This window comes from Sorex araneus, chromosome 5 (genome assembly GCF_027595985.1).
Source record: "Sorex araneus isolate mSorAra2 chromosome 5, mSorAra2.pri, whole genome shotgun sequence".
NCBI classification, from domain to species: Eukaryota; Metazoa; Chordata; class Mammalia; order Eulipotyphla; family Soricidae; genus Sorex; species Sorex araneus.
In genome coordinates, this window is record NC_073306.1 from 169,502,441 (window position 1) to 169,521,838 (window position 19,398).

General features: G+C 41.9%; 1 protein-coding gene across 2 annotated transcripts in view; it reads right to left on the reverse strand.

The window, feature by feature from the left end:
* Positions 1-18,548, reverse strand: part of ARAP2 (ArfGAP with RhoGAP domain, ankyrin repeat and PH domain 2) — a 193,079-nt gene extending 174,531 nt beyond the window's left edge. The window contains exon 1 of one of the 2 annotated variants that reach the window (XM_055138467.1): positions 18,474-18,548. The gene's annotated coding sequence lies outside the window, so the exon portion shown is untranslated. Of the gene's footprint in view, positions 1-8,508; positions 8,619-18,473 lie in introns of those variants that run through there. The other variant, XM_055138468.1, reaches the window with a different exon arrangement.
* Between the last annotated feature and the right edge of the window lie 850 nt (positions 18,549-19,398).

A 19,398-nucleotide genomic window follows, 5' to 3' on the forward strand; every position in this document is an offset into this window, starting at 1 on the left:
AGCTGGGTCTGGATCCAGCCCAGTTGGCCAAGTATCATGGAGAGAGGTCCTCTGTCCCCAGACCATTACTATGGAGGCGCACCAAAAAAAAAAGGAAAAAAAGTACTGGTGAAGCCAAATGTAAAAGAGATCTACCAAAGGCCATGCTAGAGGCCAATTTCCACTAGTTATTCTACTGATGAAAACCCAGCAATGGTGCTGTAACAAGGAACAAGGGAAAAGGGGTGCGAAACAAAAAATATGGGTTCCACATACATAAAACATTTTTTTCCAGTGTGACCAACACAAGCCTTCCAGATTCTAAGAACAATGACTGTTAACTGTATTTCAGAACAGTGGTACCGACCGAGTGGAGCCGAACTCTCTCCAGAAGTGGCAAGTGCCTTTTGGATGGGAATAAAGAGCAAGTGGCAGCAAGCGACACGAAATGTGATTTATTGCGTACACTAATACTCAAAGACCAAACTTCAGGTCTGATTTTTATACCGCCAATTCCTTGTGACTGCCTCCCTGTACGGGGTAACTGGCACCGCAGCTGAGAGAAGAAATGTCCCAGACTCTGAAGTACTGACAAAGTTACAAAGAGAAATGGCTAATCTCTTTCAAACAAGTTAGGGCGCTCCCTAGGCAAAATATCCTGGACCAGTTAATTCGGGGGAGGGGTCTTAAAGAACGCCCCCCCCACCCACTTCAATACTGAATATACAGCAGGTATCACGGTGCTTAGAGAGCACACAATCTCACTGGGCTGTGACGTTAACTTCGCAAAGACAACATGTTCTACTTTGACAGTTCCCCCACAACATGTACAAGAGGAAGTGGTTTTGAGAAAATATGCTCGTAGTCACATCCCTCCGTTCCACAGTATAGAGCCGATTGTGAAAGGTCAAAGGTCATGAGTCACGCGTTACTGCCCAAGACTGTCTGCTGATGTCCAAAAACGCCCAAGACAAGATCATTTGGCGTACCTCTCCTCTCTCTGCCACCCACATCCCACCTTAGTCACGGCACAACTACTGGCACTATCGCCCCTACAGGAAACCCAATTCTGTCAACTCTATCACCCGCGGTCACCCACAGGCACCAACCCCCTCTGCCCCGTGGTCAATACCTTGACCACTACTCCTTCACCACCCATCAGCAAGCAGCCACCCTCTTTGATTCTCCCTCCAACTACACAGCCACAGCCAATCACAATGTTTGGGTAAGATCTCATTTCATCCTCAGAGGGCCTCCACAGGAAAAGGCCCATGCCCAAACCACAAAGCAAACAGTGCCGCCCGAGTTCCAAGGGTCAGACTCCAACGGCCTGAGCTGTTAACTGGGAAGACTTCTACAGCTAACTTCACAGCAGGGGGATGGCAAAGTTTCCCTTTTATCACTCTTCTTGGACGGTCTCTCCAGGGAAAAGGACAAACAGCCACTAGGGAAAAGCTACGTAAGCCGTGCTCTTCGAGGTCAGTTTCATGCTCCTCTGCAGTTAAGAGTGTGGAGACCACCGACCCATTTAAGAGGTTCAACGTGGAAATCTAAATTCATTTTCATTTAAGTGTATATGAGTTTTAAAAGCCAATGAGGAGCTGAGGTGCATTTCTGAAATCACTGTATACAGCAAAAAAATAAAGAACTTACAAAAATGTATGTTGCCCCTGTAAAGGCAGGACTGTGAATGCAGAACTATGTAGTCCAATAGGAAGTGAAAATTAAAACTCAAATATGTTCAAAGAGTTAAGAGCGTACCCCGTCCACCAAGTCCACCACTTGTTAACGAACAGCATGTCTTGAAGCTATTCAACCTCTCTGACGCTCACTTTCCTTCTCTATAAACATGGATAATATGCTTCATGTGTGTTAGGACTCCTATTAAAATTAAAGAAGTAAAATGAGCATGATATATGAATTACATTAGCATACAATAAGTGTTGGCTCTTGTTAGTACCTATCACATACAAAGCTGCACTTCCTTTCCTGGCATTCCTCTGCCTGCCTGGTAAAACCACGCTCACTGCATCAGCTGTGTAAATTATACTTTTAAGAATACACGCACAGAGGCTCTAACACGGCAGTCAATATCATTTTATTAATTTTATAAAAATAGAACTGAGTATTGAGAATGATGCTTTTACCCAACGCTCTTAGACCTGAGCCCTCGGGCGCCGGTTCCCAGAATCTCCACTCCGCCCTGCGCCAGCCGGGAGCCCCTGGGAAAGCTCTGTCTCTCCCAGGGCCTCGCTCGCATCATCTGGAAGCCGGAATGACAACAGTGTCTACCTCACAGAACTGTTTTGATGATGGGATGAGTAAATATGCATAAAGATCTTGGTCCTTGGCAAGAAATAAGCATTTAATTAGTGTCTGCCAGATGGAGAATAACTGAGGTTGGAGCTGAAAATAGCCCAGCTCCGGGCAAGAGGATGCCACAGTCTGGCTCGGAGAGAGAGAGAGAGCAAGAGAGAGAGAGAGAGAGAGAGAGCAAGAGAGAGAGAGAGAGAGAGAGAGAGAGAGAGAGAGAGCTCTAAATCCCAGCTTCTTAAAACTGCGGGTCACGACCCCAGGATGGGGTGACTTTTTAAAAATCTGTTTGAAAGTGTATTTATTATCAGTAAATGTTTTATTTTTGTACCTACTTTACATGTCCGTATCCCCAGAGTCATGTAAAAATTCTTCGGGTTCAAAAAGAGGTCTTGAAAAAAGTTCAAGACAACCTGCTCTGAATTGTTTCCATTTACTGTGCAATCCGAAAGGCAGAATCTTTTTTAAAATACAGACTTTAATGTATCTTTCCATGTCCTTGGAAGATGAGAAATAATTAAATTACTCCACTGCTAACCAAGTAGTTCAGGCTATGCCTAGGCTCAAGAGATTTAGAAAATATCACAATAGTTAATTGTTTGATCATCTCTTGAGCTTGAATAAATCTTTTCTCTTTCAAACTATCCACCTTGATCTTAAACTAGTGGAACTAATATTCAGACTTGTTTCGGTTCCAATTCAGGAAAGTTTATGTTGTTGTTTTGTTTTCATCTTTGGGGCTAGACCCAGTTGTGCTCAGAGGCTACTCCTGGTTTTGTGCTCAGGTCACAGGTCACACCCTGTGATGCTTAGGGAACCATATATGATTCCAGGGATCAAACCATGGCTAGAAGTTGACGTGCCTGTGTCAGTTCATGCAATACAAGAGCCCTGTGTTATCTCTCTGGTTCTATTTCAGAGATTTGTTTTTTTTTGTTTTTTTGTTTTGTTTTTTTTTTCAGTAAGATCAAGGAAAATCAGACAAATATTCACATTTCCAAGATCCTACAAATGCAAAAGCAGGAATCATAAAAAAGAAATAATAAACAGGTCAAAGCTGGCCACACGGTACAGGGCTCCTAACTGTGGGCCTCTGACACATGGGCAGCTGCCTCCTCCCCAGGCCACCCCCTCCTGTCACCTTTAACTGAAAGCAGGAGAATCTAAGCCCTTAAGACTCTTCTTTTTGGAGGGTTGGGCCCGGGGCGGGTTGGGGTGGGTTCACAAGCAATACTCAGGGTGTCAAGGGGTCACCGTGTAACACAGCCAACCAGGCCATATGGCTCATTTTTTATAGCAATATGGATGGTGCTTCATGGGGCAGAGGTGGGGGTAGGGGGAGAGGGGACCTAGAGAGAGAGCGAGCAGTATGGAAGAGCAACTCTCATGAGGCTTGGGGGCATCCAAGGACACACCCAGCAGTGTTAGAGATGGGGCATGCAGTGTTGGGGACGGAGTCTGGGGCTTCAAGCATGGGAGGCAGGATTCCAAAGCCTACGGGCTCTTTCCATGGCCCTGGCAACCCTTGACATGATGAGGTCAAGTCAATATTTCCAGAATTCTCTTCCAGTTCATGCTATACAAAATGAAATGAAACTACAATCCTTCATTTACTCACATCAAAATTAACACTGATACTATACTTGCAGGGAAAAGAAAATTTAAATATATACTCAAGACATTTGTGCTTCTTATATACACATTTTAATTTCAAAATTTCAGTCCAAATGAATGCCATGCCATTTCCCTGAATCCGAGCTGCATTTTTAGACTAACAACCAGATGTTTCAAAACAGTCTACTGTGAACATTTCCTCTCTTTGCATTTATAAATAGCACCCTGACCTCTTTTCCAACCGAATTTGAGGCCTTATTCTCACTGGTTCTGTAACCAGTGATTCTTCCTCTCGGGGAGAGTATCCTCGGCAAGTATCTCCCACCGTGTTGACTCATTTATTTACATTTCTCCATTCAATAAATATTTAAGGAACACCACTCAGCAAGATAATAGCGGGAAATATTTGCAGTTCAAGATAACAGCACCCACTATCTCTCACTGGAGAACAGTGCTAAGTGCTACAAAGAAAGTGGAGAGGCAGCATCGGACCTCCAAGAGTTTAAAATCGAAAGGGGTAGGTAGGTAAAGTTAAGCCATGTCTCCAAGTAGAGGAAAATGACAGATGTGTTAACAATTTTGTCTTCTCAGGAAGCATCAGAAAGAAAATAGCAAAATGAAAAGAAGGATGTACCCTAAAATAGCCATTAAATAGTAACGATGAGAAAAATCAAGATCAGCGATGCTGACTTTCACATGCTTCTCATCTGAGGCATGGTTTCAACTGTTAATGACATAGCAAACTTCAGGAGCGCCTTGCAGCTCCAAGGCTCTCTCAAACCCACTCCATGCAGCACGAAGACTGTGAAAGCGTTGTGCCTGGCATGGTCAGTGCTACACTGAAGTAGGGGGTTTCCACACTTGTGGGAAGGACTGTAGTGGCACAGAGAGCAGGACCTCAATAGGGAAGAGGCACAGAGAAGCGTCTTCCTCGACAGCAAGAGGATAACAATCGACTGGGAGAGACCTGGGTTTCACAGGTGACAGTATTTCCAGTAACAGGCTCTGTGACTGGCTATAGGAGGCTTTGAACTACGGGCTAAGAATTCTGAACAGGGAGGCGGGGGCGGGGCTGCAGAGCAATAGTACAGGAGGTCAGGTGCTTGCCTTGCAGGTTGCCAACCTAGGTTCCATCTCCCTGGGTTCTATATCCTCAGCATCCCATAGGGTTCCCCAAGCACTGCCAGGAGTGATTCCGGAATGCAGAGCCAGGAGTAAGCTCTGAGCATCATCAGGTGTGGCACAAAAGCAAACAAATAAAAACAAGAAGTCTGAACTTGGCCTAAACAAGGACACTGGGACACCTGATGAGAGTTAGTCACGAGAGACACTGCTTTCCTGGCCTTCCCTGGTCACTCTCCAACCCCAAATAATCAAACACCCTTACCTCATCTAAAGCTTCTGAGAGCCCTGGTTCCTGGCTCTGTGCTCAGGGATCTTAAGTGATGTTGAGGAGCAAAGAAGGACCAGCTCCCAGATACCAGGCAAGCACTCTGATCCCCAAGTTCTTCTTTCCTGCTCCATCTACTGTTTTTGTCAGAGACAAGAGGGCACGTTCACTACCTTCTTAGTAACTTACTCATCGGCCCATCCTCCTTTGCATCCAACTACTGTATGACAGCAAAACAGTTCTCCCTAACCTTTGAGTCATATTTTAAACCCCGAAACTGCTCAAAAGGAGGCTGATCGAGTCTCCCTGGAGGCTGATCGAGTCTCCCTGATTGCCTCCATCACACGAAGGAAGGAAGTTTAAGAAGTTTACGTGCCATCAAAACCCTAACATGTCACAGGTCAAATCTAACTAGGAAAGATCACATGAAGCAAAGGCACTGATATTTCAGCTGAGGAAAATAAACTAGCAAAATAACTGAACTATCATTAGAGATTTAATCTGGCAAATTTACTTTCAAGAAAAACTGAAATGATAAACTGCAAGAGCTCTAGATGCCTCAGAAAAAATTGAGAACTTATCATAGCCTGAAAGTACCCACCAGTCACATGCAGTTAGGTCAAAGAAATAACGTCAACATTATGAAAACACTACTTCCTAAATAGTTTACAGAGGATTCCAAAAATCCCTATTTTGAAAGTGAAAAGATTCGATCCCATGGATATTTAATGTATCAATAATAAAAAGAGAAATGAAGTGCTAAAAGATTTTTTTTTTGTTAAAATAATCACTTTAAAACGCTAACAGTAAGTGGTCATCTAAGCGGTCATCACTTACAGTTAGCATTTTCAGAGTATCTTCCATCAAAGTTCCTCAAAGTTGCAGGGAGGTATGGTAAAAAGGAACAAACAAAACCAAACCTCACAAAATACCTTTAGTAGAGAATGATCTTGGGCAGAATGAAGGATACCAGCAGGAAATCTACCAAGGGAAGTTTTTAAACTTCAGTTTCCTAGTGGTAATCTAAATTTCTATAGAATTTCTAATTTTGATTCATTATCATCTAAGTTCCATTCCTAATCCCAGAACTAAGAGCAGTGGAACTGAAAACTATCTGTGAGCCTCACAATCCGTAGTACATGATTATATAACAGCAGCATTCATGATTAAGAATTTGTTTTTAAATGTACCATCAACTTCTCATTCCATGAACTCATAAAACTTCACAGGCATCCTTACAGAGGAAGGAAAAAACACCAACAAGTACACGCCCACATAAATAAGGTTTAACAAGGCCTATGACTTACCCGCTAGGTACATTTTCATTTAAATAAATCTTTTGAGTACCGAAAAATCAACTAGACAAACTGTTCCTGGTCTTAATACCCACCTTAAATCTGCATGTTAAATATATGTTTGAAAAGGAATCAGGGAGAGATTTCCACTTTTATGTTCTAGCCTAGTTCCATGACCTATTTCACTTCTTTTTCTTTCTCCTCTAGACATTCTTAAACAATAAAGTAAGTTTATGAATATATGAATGTCAAAACGAAGAATTTAGAATTTATTTTTTCCTTAGAACACACACACACACACACACACACACACACACTCACTCTTAACTTTGTCTTTCAATTACTTATGGGCAAAGTTCCACAAACTCCTGCGGGTAGAGTGCTTAAGTGCGGTGAAAATCAATAGAGAGCTTGTAAGTACAATTCTATTATTGGTGATCACAGTGACATCCGATTAAATGTACAAAAACAGGTTATTTTTATACACTTTTTTTTTTTAACCGAAGGAATAAGACTCCACAGAGCAGCCTACGTCAAGGACAAGCTTGGGGGTGGCAGAAAAAAACTGCTATCACAGCACACAAACTTGCAACATTCTAGAATACCATGACTCCTTACAAACCAGCTTCCACTTTTCCTGTAATTATCAAAAGGTTACACTTGACCGTCTAATGTCACTCCCCCAATCAAAATAAGTGAGAGATCTTGGAAAGGGATGGGGGCCAGGGGGAGAGATTCATTGCCTACAAAGCAAATTTACTTGAATAAATTTATTTACTTGAACACCATGAGATGCGCACCCAGTCCCCCCCCCCCACCCCTCCCCGGAGACTTGTCTCCAAAAGTACAGGAGCAAAATCAATCTGGTCAAATTCACTGCCAAGACAGACTCCCCGCGCACCGGGCCGGGTTGCGAGGTAGGTGGAGGCCAAATCCTGGTAATTAAATTTAATTAACAGGCCTGTCGTCTAAAGTGTCCTAACAAGTAGGGTGCGGGGGAGCACGGGGATGGGCGAGCAAAATCATTATCTCGCCCCAGTAAACAAGCAGCCTGAAACTCGCTACAGGGCAGTTTCCTGGGGGGGGCGGGGGGGTCCGGCCGTCTCTCCCCGAGTGCCCCCCGCCAGCCAAGCCCCCTTACACAGCGCAGTCCCAGTCTCGCTCCCCGGCTCCGGGTTTCCCTTTAGACGCCCCCCGAGCAGGAGCGCCACGCCAGGGGCACACGCCCAAGCCCCGCGCGCCGCGCCGGGGAAACAGACCCGGGGAGGCACCGCCAAGCGCCCCCCGGCCCCGGCCGAGCCCGAGACCCCCGTACTCGCCTGGAGCCCGGGAGACCGCCCGGCCCGACTGTCGCCGCGGCCTCCGCGTCCTGCCGCCGCCGCCGCCGCCCCGGGTCCCCGCCGGCTGCCCGCCGCGCTCCGCTCGCCGGGCGGCGCTGTCCCCCGGGCCGCACCTGGAGGCGGGCAGCGGGGAGGCGGGGAGACAGGGGAGAGGCGAGAGGGGAGCGCGGGGAGCGCGCAGCTCCGGAAGCGCCGCGTCCGCCCGCCCGCCGCGCCCAGCCAGGTGCTCCCGCGCCGCGCCCGCCCGCCCGCCGCCCGCTTCCTCCCGCTCTCCCCCGGGGCCGGGCGGCGGGCGCGGGGGAGCCCGGCCTCAGCGCGCGAGGTGGCCCAGCCGGCCGCCCTGGTTCCGCGGCATAGTTGGGCGAGTGACTCAGTCCCGCCGCCACTTGGCCGCGCCTGGCACCCTCGCCACCGCGCGCGCCGCGGCCCCGGGACGCCCTCCCCTCCCCTCCCCTCCCCGCCGCCGCCGGGACCCGGGCCGCCGCCGCGTGGCGTGGCGTGGCGTGGCGAGACGCGGCGAGGCGCGGCGGGGGCGCGGGCACTGCCCTCCCGGGACGACGGCGCCCGCGCGCGTTACCTGCCTCCCGCCGCTCCTCCTTCCCGCGCCGGGCCAGGTGCCTGCTGATGCCGCGGGTTCGGCGGATGGGCGGGACCGCGCCGCCGCCAATTACTAGGGCTGCTCGACCGAGGACTTTCCCCGTGACCTCAGCGTTGCCCAAACTGGAGACTCATCGCGGGCTCCGGTTTTCCCAGGCCGCTTCTGCCCCGACGGCCCGCGACACCCCCACCCCCCGCCGCCCCCCGCCCACAGCCCCGGAGGCGTTAGCCTGCAGGGGGTCCCGGGCGAGCCGGGAGTTGGAGAGCCCCGACTGGTTCTGGCTGGCGTCGGGGGCGCAGGGCGAGTTGGCGCTGGCGGAGGTTGGGAAGGTTTCCCCGCGGCAGGGCTGAACTCTTCCCCCCCCCCCCCCCCCCAGTGGACAGGAGCCTCCTTCCTGGCTCAGTTCGCGGTTCTCTAAATTCGCATTTCTTGTCTTTGTTGTTTCATTGGTTTTTTTGTTTTGTTTTGTTTCCCCCACCTCCGAGTGGACGGATCACCGTGTCCCTTTCGGGCAGACGTCTCAGATCTAGAAAGACTTTTCCCCGCGCTTGGAAACGTCACCCGGTCTTGGAGGCGATAATTAAGCGGCCGTGAAAGAAAATCTGGCGCTCCTCCTACCTTAAAGCCCAAAGATCTGAAATGTACGTGAAATGTACATGAAATGAACATGAAACGCTCCTTGTTCGTGAGTTCCCAGGACAGCTTGCAATTTTTTATCTTGTGGAGAGCTCTACCCGAAAGTCTCGCCTTTGGAAGAAGACTTGTTCTTTTTTTCTCCCACCTGTTGATAGAACTGAAGTGCTTAGGGAAAATGTTCAGCTCATTATGAAAATGATTTAATTGGTTAACTCCCAGCGTTTGGGTGCTTCCCAGGCGACCTGGCCCTTGAGAAATGCCAGCTTAACCCAAAATGACCTGCCACCCCCTCCAAAAAATCCTCTCCCTATGCAGGGAGACTTGAAGCAGCTGTACAAGCTCCGGACACACCAAATCTCATGTTTCTTCTGAATTTAGCCAGCCCTGTGTCCACAAGTTTGTTGTTTCTAATTTTTCAAGCCTCAAGAGTGGTCATTTGGGGCCTTAGAGTACCGCAGGTAAAACATCGCAAGGAGTGATCTCTGAATACAGAGCCAAGAGTAAGCTCTGAGCACTGCAGGATGTGGCCCCCCAAACAAAAAATATTACTTTTCTGATTTAATTTTGTGTGGCTCTGTCCTGGATTCATTTAAGTTGCACATTGCTTTCATCTTCCCCAGTTCTCACTTATTTTTCTTTAATTTTCATAGTACTAAGCTATATAAAGCTCCTTCTGAGCAAGGTGGGTCATAACTAAGTAAAAGTTTTTATATCCATTTGTGTCGAAAGATCAAACGTTTATCACTTTGTCCTTAAGTGACCTCGCATTAGATTCCATAAACAATGAAGAAATAGAAGAGAAGAAAGCTAATTGAGACTTCGTCTCTTTGCTGAAAAATTACTGAACATTGATAAATTGAAAAAACAGTAGGAAACAAGGCAATACGATGGAAAGATGGTTACAGAAGTAAGGCACTTGTGGTGTATCCCTGTTCAAATCCTGGGAACCACACACTGTCCCCCTGAGCACTGCCAGAGGTCACTTGGCCCCCAAATCCTGCCCCTCCAAAATATACGATATCATCTTTGGATTTAGTCTTATGGGAGGGGGAGTGTTTGGGCCACATCTGGGGTGCTCGGGGCTTACACCTGGCTCCATGCACAAAGATAACTCCTAGGGGGTTCAGGGGACTATACGGGATGCCAGGATGGAACCTGAATCAGATACTATCTCTCTGGCTCCTAGATTTAGTCTTCTTGAGGTGAAATAATGGTTACGCTAGAAAGCACATGGTTTGGAACTAGGTTCTCAACTTGAAAGACGAACTCACCCCCCCCCCGCCACACACACACACTCAATGAATGTATCTGCTAGATGTGTTTGTATTTTGTTATTTGTTTGGGGTTTTCTATGAAGTAGGGAATGGAACCCAGGGCCTGACACAAGCAAGGAAGTGCTCAACTGCTGAGTCACATCCCCATTCTCTTTGCTATCTTGAAGGACTTTACTATATGGAGAAAAATAAAACATTTGAAGAACTATGGCGAATGCTACATTTATTCACTGCTCACCAGGTCCTAGACATAAACCTCGTATATATGGTTTGTATATATACAACTAAGGTTAAAGTTCCTCTCCAGGTTTAAAAAGTACAGACTTAAATGCACCTCAAAGAGTTTAAATCATATATTATAGCTAAATTGAACCCATCTAGGCTGTATTCAGAGGCTAGGAATTTACTTACCAAGCATCACAATGCAACAAGCACTTAGTGAATAATAGTACTCAGGGAAATTAACTTTGTAAAAATTAGCATATGCAAATCTATATACAGCTAGTGGTCATTGTTATATATATTCTCGTCTAGGTTGTATTAATTCCAAAATGTTTCTAACCCAGAGCTACTTGACTTATAATTAAAGATTGATAAGGCTATGCTCTTGTGTGACTCTATTTACCCCTCCTACCTGGAATGTACTATTTTTTAAAGAGACACTTTGAAAGGGTTGAAATTCTCCCTATCTCCTCTTCCTTCCCTTTTTTTCTTATATCCTAGTTAACACACATAGAGCATTTGTGTATCAGTTGCTATTCCCAGGGTTTTAGTTGTTCACTTCATTAATTCTGCAACTCCTTGAAGAGATGGTGTTATTACCCCCATTATAAGGAATTAAAAAGTGGTTGAGTAATTGACACCAATTAACACCAAAAGGGAAAGATAATTCTAGCCTCCATTCTTCCCCATGATATACCTGAATTGTCTCTTACAGACGGCACAGGGATTGGAAGTAAAAAATATCTACACAAAATAACACCCAGTTCTGTAGATTGTGTCATTTTGAGCAAACTCATTATTAACTTATCTGAGCTTCAATTTCCCAACTGTGAACTAAAAAAGGAAATACCTGTGAGAATTTACTGTGATGAAGGCATGTAGAAAATTGCAGTCCCTCAATACTTTCAGTTCAATTCTCTCTTCTCTAGTTATTTGTTACAACTATGTTCAAATCCCAACTCTTTCACAAACCTTTCAAAATCTGACACCCAGAATTGTTTAGACAATAGTATTTAAATAAATCACTCCATTATTTTTCAAAAAAAATTCAATAATGTCTTGCCTCATATAAAATAATAGGGATGCAGATGAAAAAGACATGTCTACTTAAGATATTATATTTAGAGAAATGAAGATTCATAAAACTAAATGTACAATTAGTAATGGTCTGTACAATCACATTTTACAAAATAATTTAACCAAACTTTACTTTCAGTTTTGATAGTATCTGATTCACTAATGCCACATTTTAAAGCATCGGGGTTTGGGTATTTTTTTGAGAGAGTGTTATTTTCGATTCTGTCTAAAATTTCAAAGATATCTAACTTCCTAAACCCTTACTTATTTTGTCAATGTTTCGTATGAATCACTCATTTATGCATATTTTGTATTAAGGAGTTGACATTTTAATTCATCCTAGATATGAACATTAGATTCATTCTAGATATGATTGCTACAAATTTTATAATGGTTTTTAAAAGGATGATTGGACTGACATGACACATTTTAAGCTGCAAGGAAAGGGGCCAAAGCAGTGTGCAGTGGGTATGGCTTTTGCCCTGCAGGTGACCAACCCAGGTTTAATCCCCGGCAATCTATATGGTCTCAGAGCTCCACAGGAATAATCCCTGAGAGTAGATCCAGGCGCAAACCATGAGCACTGCCAGGTGTAACCCAAAACCAAATAAATAAATAAATATATATAAAAAACTGCAAAGAGATACCTCCATAAATAATTACTTAATTTATGACTCATTTTAAATATCTGTTTCTTAATTTTAAATATAATTTCATCTGTCTAAAATAAGATTGAGAGGCTGGAGCCAGAGCACAGTGGGTAGGGCACTTGCCTTGCACGCAGTCGACCCGGGTTCAATTCCCAGCATCCCATTTGGTCCTCAGAGCACCGCCAGGAGTAATCCCCAAGTGCATGAGGCAGCAGTAACCCCTGTGCATTGCCAGGTGTGGTCCCCTCCCCCCAAAAAAAACAAACAAAACAAAAAAGAAGATTGAAAGGTATCTCCATCTATATTCCCCAGCCCCTAAACTAGTTTACTAGTTGTATTTCAGATTAACATTCAACAAATGAAAGATGGAAGAATTTTTGTGATTTGCATAGTTTATGTACAGTGAGCACTTTATTCTCGAAGGGTATATAAAAAAACCTAAAAGATGCCTGAAACCACAAATTGTACTCAACTCTACAACTCTACATATACATCTATTACGATAAAGTTAAGTAAAAAAAAAGGCACAGTAGGAGAGTAACAATAATAAGAACAATGATAATAAATACTATGATAAATGTTATTTGAGGATGCCCTCCAAAAATCTGATTGTTCAGTTAAAAATCCCAAACCATTATTGACTGAAAGTAACCGAGATCCCAGAAAGCAAAACCCTAGAGAATGAACTATGACACATTGATAAACATTATTGACAATTTTAATCCTCTAAACAGGGCAGGGAGGTGAGAATTATCTTATCACCTTTTTAGCCAGAGAAGAAACCTAGACACATGCAGGGTTATCTGAAGTAAGGTATCTTGAGCAGCAAATACTGATAAAAGAATTCAAACCCCAGGATGTGAGTATCCGGTGCCTAATTTTCTAGGACAAGTTCTGTATCATATTAAACACACATGATATTTTCTCTTGGAAAACTTCCACTGTTCATTCTTTTTACCATTATTGGGGTGCCCTTTCTGTCTGTGGGTTTTGTGTTATGGATATTGAGAATATTTTCTTATTACTATTTGTATTGCTGAAGTACCATTACCTCAGTTGAAGTACTCTTGTCATTTTTACCTTGCATTGTGAGTATTTGGAATCTACTATGGATTCCTTGAAGCACCCACCCTAAAGCCTTAGATAAACATTTGCTTTATCACATTGAAATACTTAATTCCCTAGAGTAGAATGCTTGATATTCTTTTACAATTTTTAAGAGTCTTTAAAAGTTTTATTAATTCTTTCTTAGTTAAAAAAGCACTTAAAGTATATTTACTATTCTGTAGCAAAAAAGAAAGTAAAGTAGAATTGTTGCCCCAAAGAGGTGAGATGGTGTTGTAAAGTTTTGAAATGTTTTAAAATTATTAAATATTGAGAAATATGTGAACAGAAGCACTGTCTGCACTGTAGCACTGTCGTACTGTTGTTCATCAGTTTGCTCAAGTGGGCACCAGTAACATCTCCATTGTGAGACTTATTGTTACTGTTTTTGGCATATCAAATACACCACAGGTAGTTTGCCAGGCTTTGCAATGTGGGCGGGATACTCTCAGTAGCTTGCTAGGCTCTCCAAGAGGGGCAGAGGAATCGAACTCGGGTCGGCCACTTGCAAGGCAAATGCCCTACCTGCTGTGCTATCGAACAGAAGCATGAAACTTAAATTTTATTTCTTTTAATTTATTTAGGCACAAGAGAGGAGAGTATATTTTTCTGATATTGATATTCATGTTTTTATGCTTTACTATTTCCTATATGGAAATTCATCTTAAAATGAATTGCTTCTGTCTAAGCAGCTGTCACAACACGGTCACTTGCACACTAATTTTACTAATAAATTTACTAATAATTTGTCGTTTAAAAAGTCCAGTTCCACTATTACATACCTATTAAAAGAACACAAAAAACTAATTTGAAAACAATTTATATACATCATAGATAGATATGCAGTGAAATATTTCAGTGCAGCATTATTTACGACAGCCAAAATGAGTGACTGAGTGATGAAGATGGGATCTATAAAGATACAAAATGGACTAAAATATAGCGGTAAGAAAAGATGAAATCTTATCTTTTGCAACAGCATGGATGAAATTGTGGTAAGGGAAATCAATCAGAAAGAAAGATACCAGACATTTTCACTTATACATGCAATAGAAACAAAGCTAGGGAAAAGCCAAAGCCAAATGCAAATACGCCTTTAACTTGAATCTCTGAACTGAGAATGCCAGAGTGGGAGGAGGGAAAGGAAGACTCCAGGAAGGAATTCCAAAGTACTGCTGGAGGAATATTGGCATATGGGTGCTGGATATGCTAAAAAGAAGTGAAACTGCACCCTAAAACAGTTACAGATTGTTAACCAAAGTTAGTTCAATAAAATAAATGAAAGTTAACATACAGTGTCCTAAAAAAAAAAATCACATTAGGATTATGCAAAAGCCTAGGAAACAGACATGTGTTATTTGATATAAGAAATGGTCTATATAATTCACAAATGATATCACAAATACTTTTATGCATAAATATCATTTGTGAATTATACCGTGATTACAAATATTTATAGTTTATAACTAATATTTCATAGTTTTAGGTTACAGTGATTTTCATCACGGTGTAGAAAATATTCAGATATCTTCAAGTAGATATGTGACTTTTTATAAAAGATTGACTTTTAGTGCCATTGACAAGTAGTCATTTATACCACTTCTATCATAAAAATCTAAATATGAGAAATTTTAGAAAGCCTAACTATTATTCAGTAGATTTATAAATAAAATATCATCAGAGGATATATAAAACTTGATTCCACTTCATCATGTGTATTTATTCCTTGTATCTGAAAGTGAGTTTACTAAAATTAACACAAAATTTTAATTTTAATTAGCTTAGAACTATTATCTAGCTCCATTATCCTTTTCACTAACACAGGCACAGGCATGCATATAATAGATAATTAACGACGAAAACTCCTCTAACTTAAAGAAACAGAAGGAGAGGGACTTAGAGAAGCAAATGATACAGAACCACAAAAGCAAATGTGAGAAGCAATGAAATCAAAGGCCAGGAAGATGGTTCAAAGGGCTGCACACATGCTTTACATTCAGGAGGTCTGGGTTTGCCTCTCCGGCACTTTGTGGGTCCCCTCACACCACAAGAATAGACCACGATTTTACAAAATAAAATAAAGCAATAAAATCCAACTATTTGAAACATAAAAGACACAGACTACTATCTGTATTAGAGGTAAGTGGAGAGAAGAGGGTTTTTAAAAGCCTCAGATGGCATGACAACTGTTTCAACAACTAACTGCCTATGGGCAGTGTGTAAAGTCTTCCAGACCACAAGAGTTTGTCTTTCCTCCCCACATTAATAAGATTTTACATTAAAATCTAGATTTTCGACTTTTCTTGAAAAATCAGGATGTGGGGCTGGAGTGATAGCACAGCAGGTAGGGTGTTTGCCTTGCACTAGGCCAATTCGGGTTCGATTCCCAGCATCCCATATGGTCCCCCGAGCACTGCCAGGAGTAATTCCTGAGTGCAGAGCCAGAAGTAACCCCTGTGCATTGCCAGGTGTTACCCAAAAAGCAAAAATAAATAAATAAATAAATAAAATCAGGATGTTTGATAACACTGAACTTGCATGCTCACAAAACAAATCTGAAAGCTTTGCAATCATGGCTGATTTTTTTTTTTTTTAGATATCATGTACAGCTCCAGTCCACCTCTCCCTGGTTCTCCTGGATACTCTTTTGCTTGTTTGTTTGTTTTCTTATTTATTTTTCTTGAGGATTATAACCTAAGACTTGCAGAGATTACAGTTCTGGGAAATTACCTGGGATTATAGTCAAAGACAAATTATCAGAGTGAAACTTGAAGTGAATTTATAAATCTCTGGAATGAAGATTTGGAATATGCTATTGAAATAAATATTTAATAATGAACATATTAAGAATTTTTATCAGCAGAAGCTGCAGTAATATAATAATTATAATAATTGCCACCTATTGAATTTTTTTAATTAGTCAAATAACATGTTCAATATGCTAAAGTTATTGATTTTTAGAGATTATATGACTTGATGAATCTCAGAGATGCAGTGATAAAGTCAGCATTTCACTACATCTTAGAGCTAATAGAAAAGGCAGGTATTATAGTAATCATTATGCATATTTATGACCTTTGCATTATAAACATAAACTTATAAATAAAAAGAACATGTAGCAATATATACTAGGTAGCCTGCCTGTTGGGTTATACAGAGGTATTTATGAATTTACATGAGTATACAAGTAAATATGTTATAGTCATATGCATTTTCTGATACTCATTACACTTTGCCCTCTACGTGGTTATTACATATGGTATAAATTAAAACATCTTATTTTTGATAATGGACGAATTACTTTGCCTCTACTCCCAATCTTTCCTTCAGATGGGGAGAGATTTGTAAATCTTCCTGCTCCATCCTAGCTTTCACCCTGCTCCTCTCCACATTCTGTCCTGTGATCATGGAGGAACTTGTTTATTCACTGTATTTGAAGGAGTAAACTGCTATACCATCCTATTTTCCCAGCCCCACTTTCTCAATTTGGACTGCTGTCAATGAGCCCCAAATTGGTGCTCCTCTTCTGAACGGGATACAGTACGTGATGGGTCTGAATGGGACTAGAGCTTCCAGAACTAGACATGTTGTCTAAACAGCATAATCAAAGGAATATTGGATTCCTCACTGGCCTGATTCCTGTCTACGTTTTCATTCATTTGGAACCAAGTATCCAAATGCAGTCCTATTAAGGAATGAACAAGGCTCAGTGCGAGGGAGTAATAAGGAGAAAGAACATTTTGGGTTGTTAAGTCAGAAGACTTCTCTTTAAACATGTGACGTTTCAATTGAGAAGTAAAGGCTGGTGGGAGTGAGCGATGTGTGAGCTGTGTGAGTGCGTGGGAGGACAGAGATATGTTCCAGGCAGAGAACATTTGTAAAGACTCGGAGGCAGCAAAAAGCAGGAACTTGGGAGGAACCGAAAGAAAGTCAGCTGAATGATGAGTACAGAACTGAACCAGATGAAGTGAGAGGGAAGACGGTCTATTATGAGGGCCATACAGGCCGTATCCTGCATGGGAAATCTTGTAAGAGTAATGGAAAATTCTTTGAAGGATCTAAACAGAAGATAACGTAATTGTTTCTTCATCATGATCTTCAAAATAACCCTGAGAGCAGATTCTATTATCTGGCCCACATTTTCACTAAATAAACTGAAATGCAGAGAAGTTAAACTGCAAATGTAGTTTTTGAAAGCACCTAAATGTGATTCCAGGAACAATACCTTTAACCATCCTATTAAATCTATTCAACAGAAATACAGAATCTAATCTTTAGCAATTTGTAGGATAAATGGGCATTTGTACACACTAACAAGAAATAGATAATGATGATTTACAAGCTTCCTGGGAGACATCAAAATTATTTTCTATTTATAATTTGATATTTCCAAGTTTAGAAAAATGCATTCAACAATCCAATCAACTCATTCTTCCATTTTCTGTACTGAAATTCTAAGAATTTAGTAAAGATTGAAGACTTTAACCATCTATTATCTTTTTTGTGTGTCTTACATAAATCAATTCAACAATTCTACCCAAACCTAATAATTAAATATAGATCGCATGAAAAAGTACTAAAAATTAGAAAGCTTCACTACTTTATGAGAAAACTTTTCACAGACTTGAGAACAAATATATTAACCAAGTTACTCTCCGCTTCTAAGACTATCAGAAATGGACACAGAAAACTTCATCACTGACTTCATGAACAATTTCTACCTCAGTTCCTTGCTACTTCCCTATCAGTGTCTGTTGCTCTGCCTTTAGATTACATAAAATCCTATGTTCTGCTTTTCTGTATAAAAAGGTAGGGCTCACAATTTTAAAAATACATTTTTTAGAAAAACTATTTATCTTCTATTTGATCATATTCTATACAAAATAAAAAGGTGGCATAGCTTCTGAGTTATGCCTAACAGCAGGTGCAGAGGTCTTCAAAGACCCAATGCATGTATTCGAATTTCCTTCACTCCACATACCTTTTGCAGCATCCTGTGCAATAGTTTCATGTTTTTTCCTGTGGAAACTCTCCTACCCACATTACTGCAACTTCACTCTGGTTTAGCAATCAGAATACATGGTGCCTGCCTAGTATATTTTTTTGTAGGCCTATTAAGGAGAAACGGTGACAGTCATGCTTGATTGAGCTTCGCTTTCTTTCACTTGTAAGGGAACTACTGCTTCTGCATTCATTCAGCCATGAATGCTTGGCTTTTTCATTACAGTTACTAGGACACTCAGAAAGGAGGGCTTCTTTGTTTTTATTCATCTCCAGAAAAACAAGAAAATAAAATAGCCCTGGAATCAGTTACTTGTCTTCATGCCCTGGGCAGACAGTTTTTACTTAAGTGACAATTTTAAAGGGTAGCAACTTAATTCACTGGTTACCTCCATAAGGATTAGCCTTTAAAAATTAAGAATAAAAAGGTTTATGTAATTATCAGATGGATAAACGTGATTTGAATCGGTTGGATTCAATAGAGAATAATTAAATGAAAGAACTTCAGTCTCATGACAGTCACTTCCAAACTGAGATATTTTCTATTACTTTCTTTCTTTCTTTATTCATTTTTGGTATTTGGGGACATACCTGACAGTACTCAGGGCTTACTCCTGGCTCTGTGCTCAAGGATCACTCCTTGTGGTATTCATGAGTCTATCTCTGGTACTGGGAATCAAATCTAAGTTGACAGCATGGAAAACATGGTTCCTGCTCTAACTATCTTTCCAGTCCCCCAAATTGGACTTTTGAAATTACTTTTGACCCTGAAAGAAATATTTGGTGAGTTCTTTAGGTTTTCTGTTCTGTTTCAATGACAAGAACAGTCCAATTTATGTGATAAAAATATCTATCTGATCTAGCATGGCCAACTAACTCGTGTTGTTCATTCACTATAAAATGTA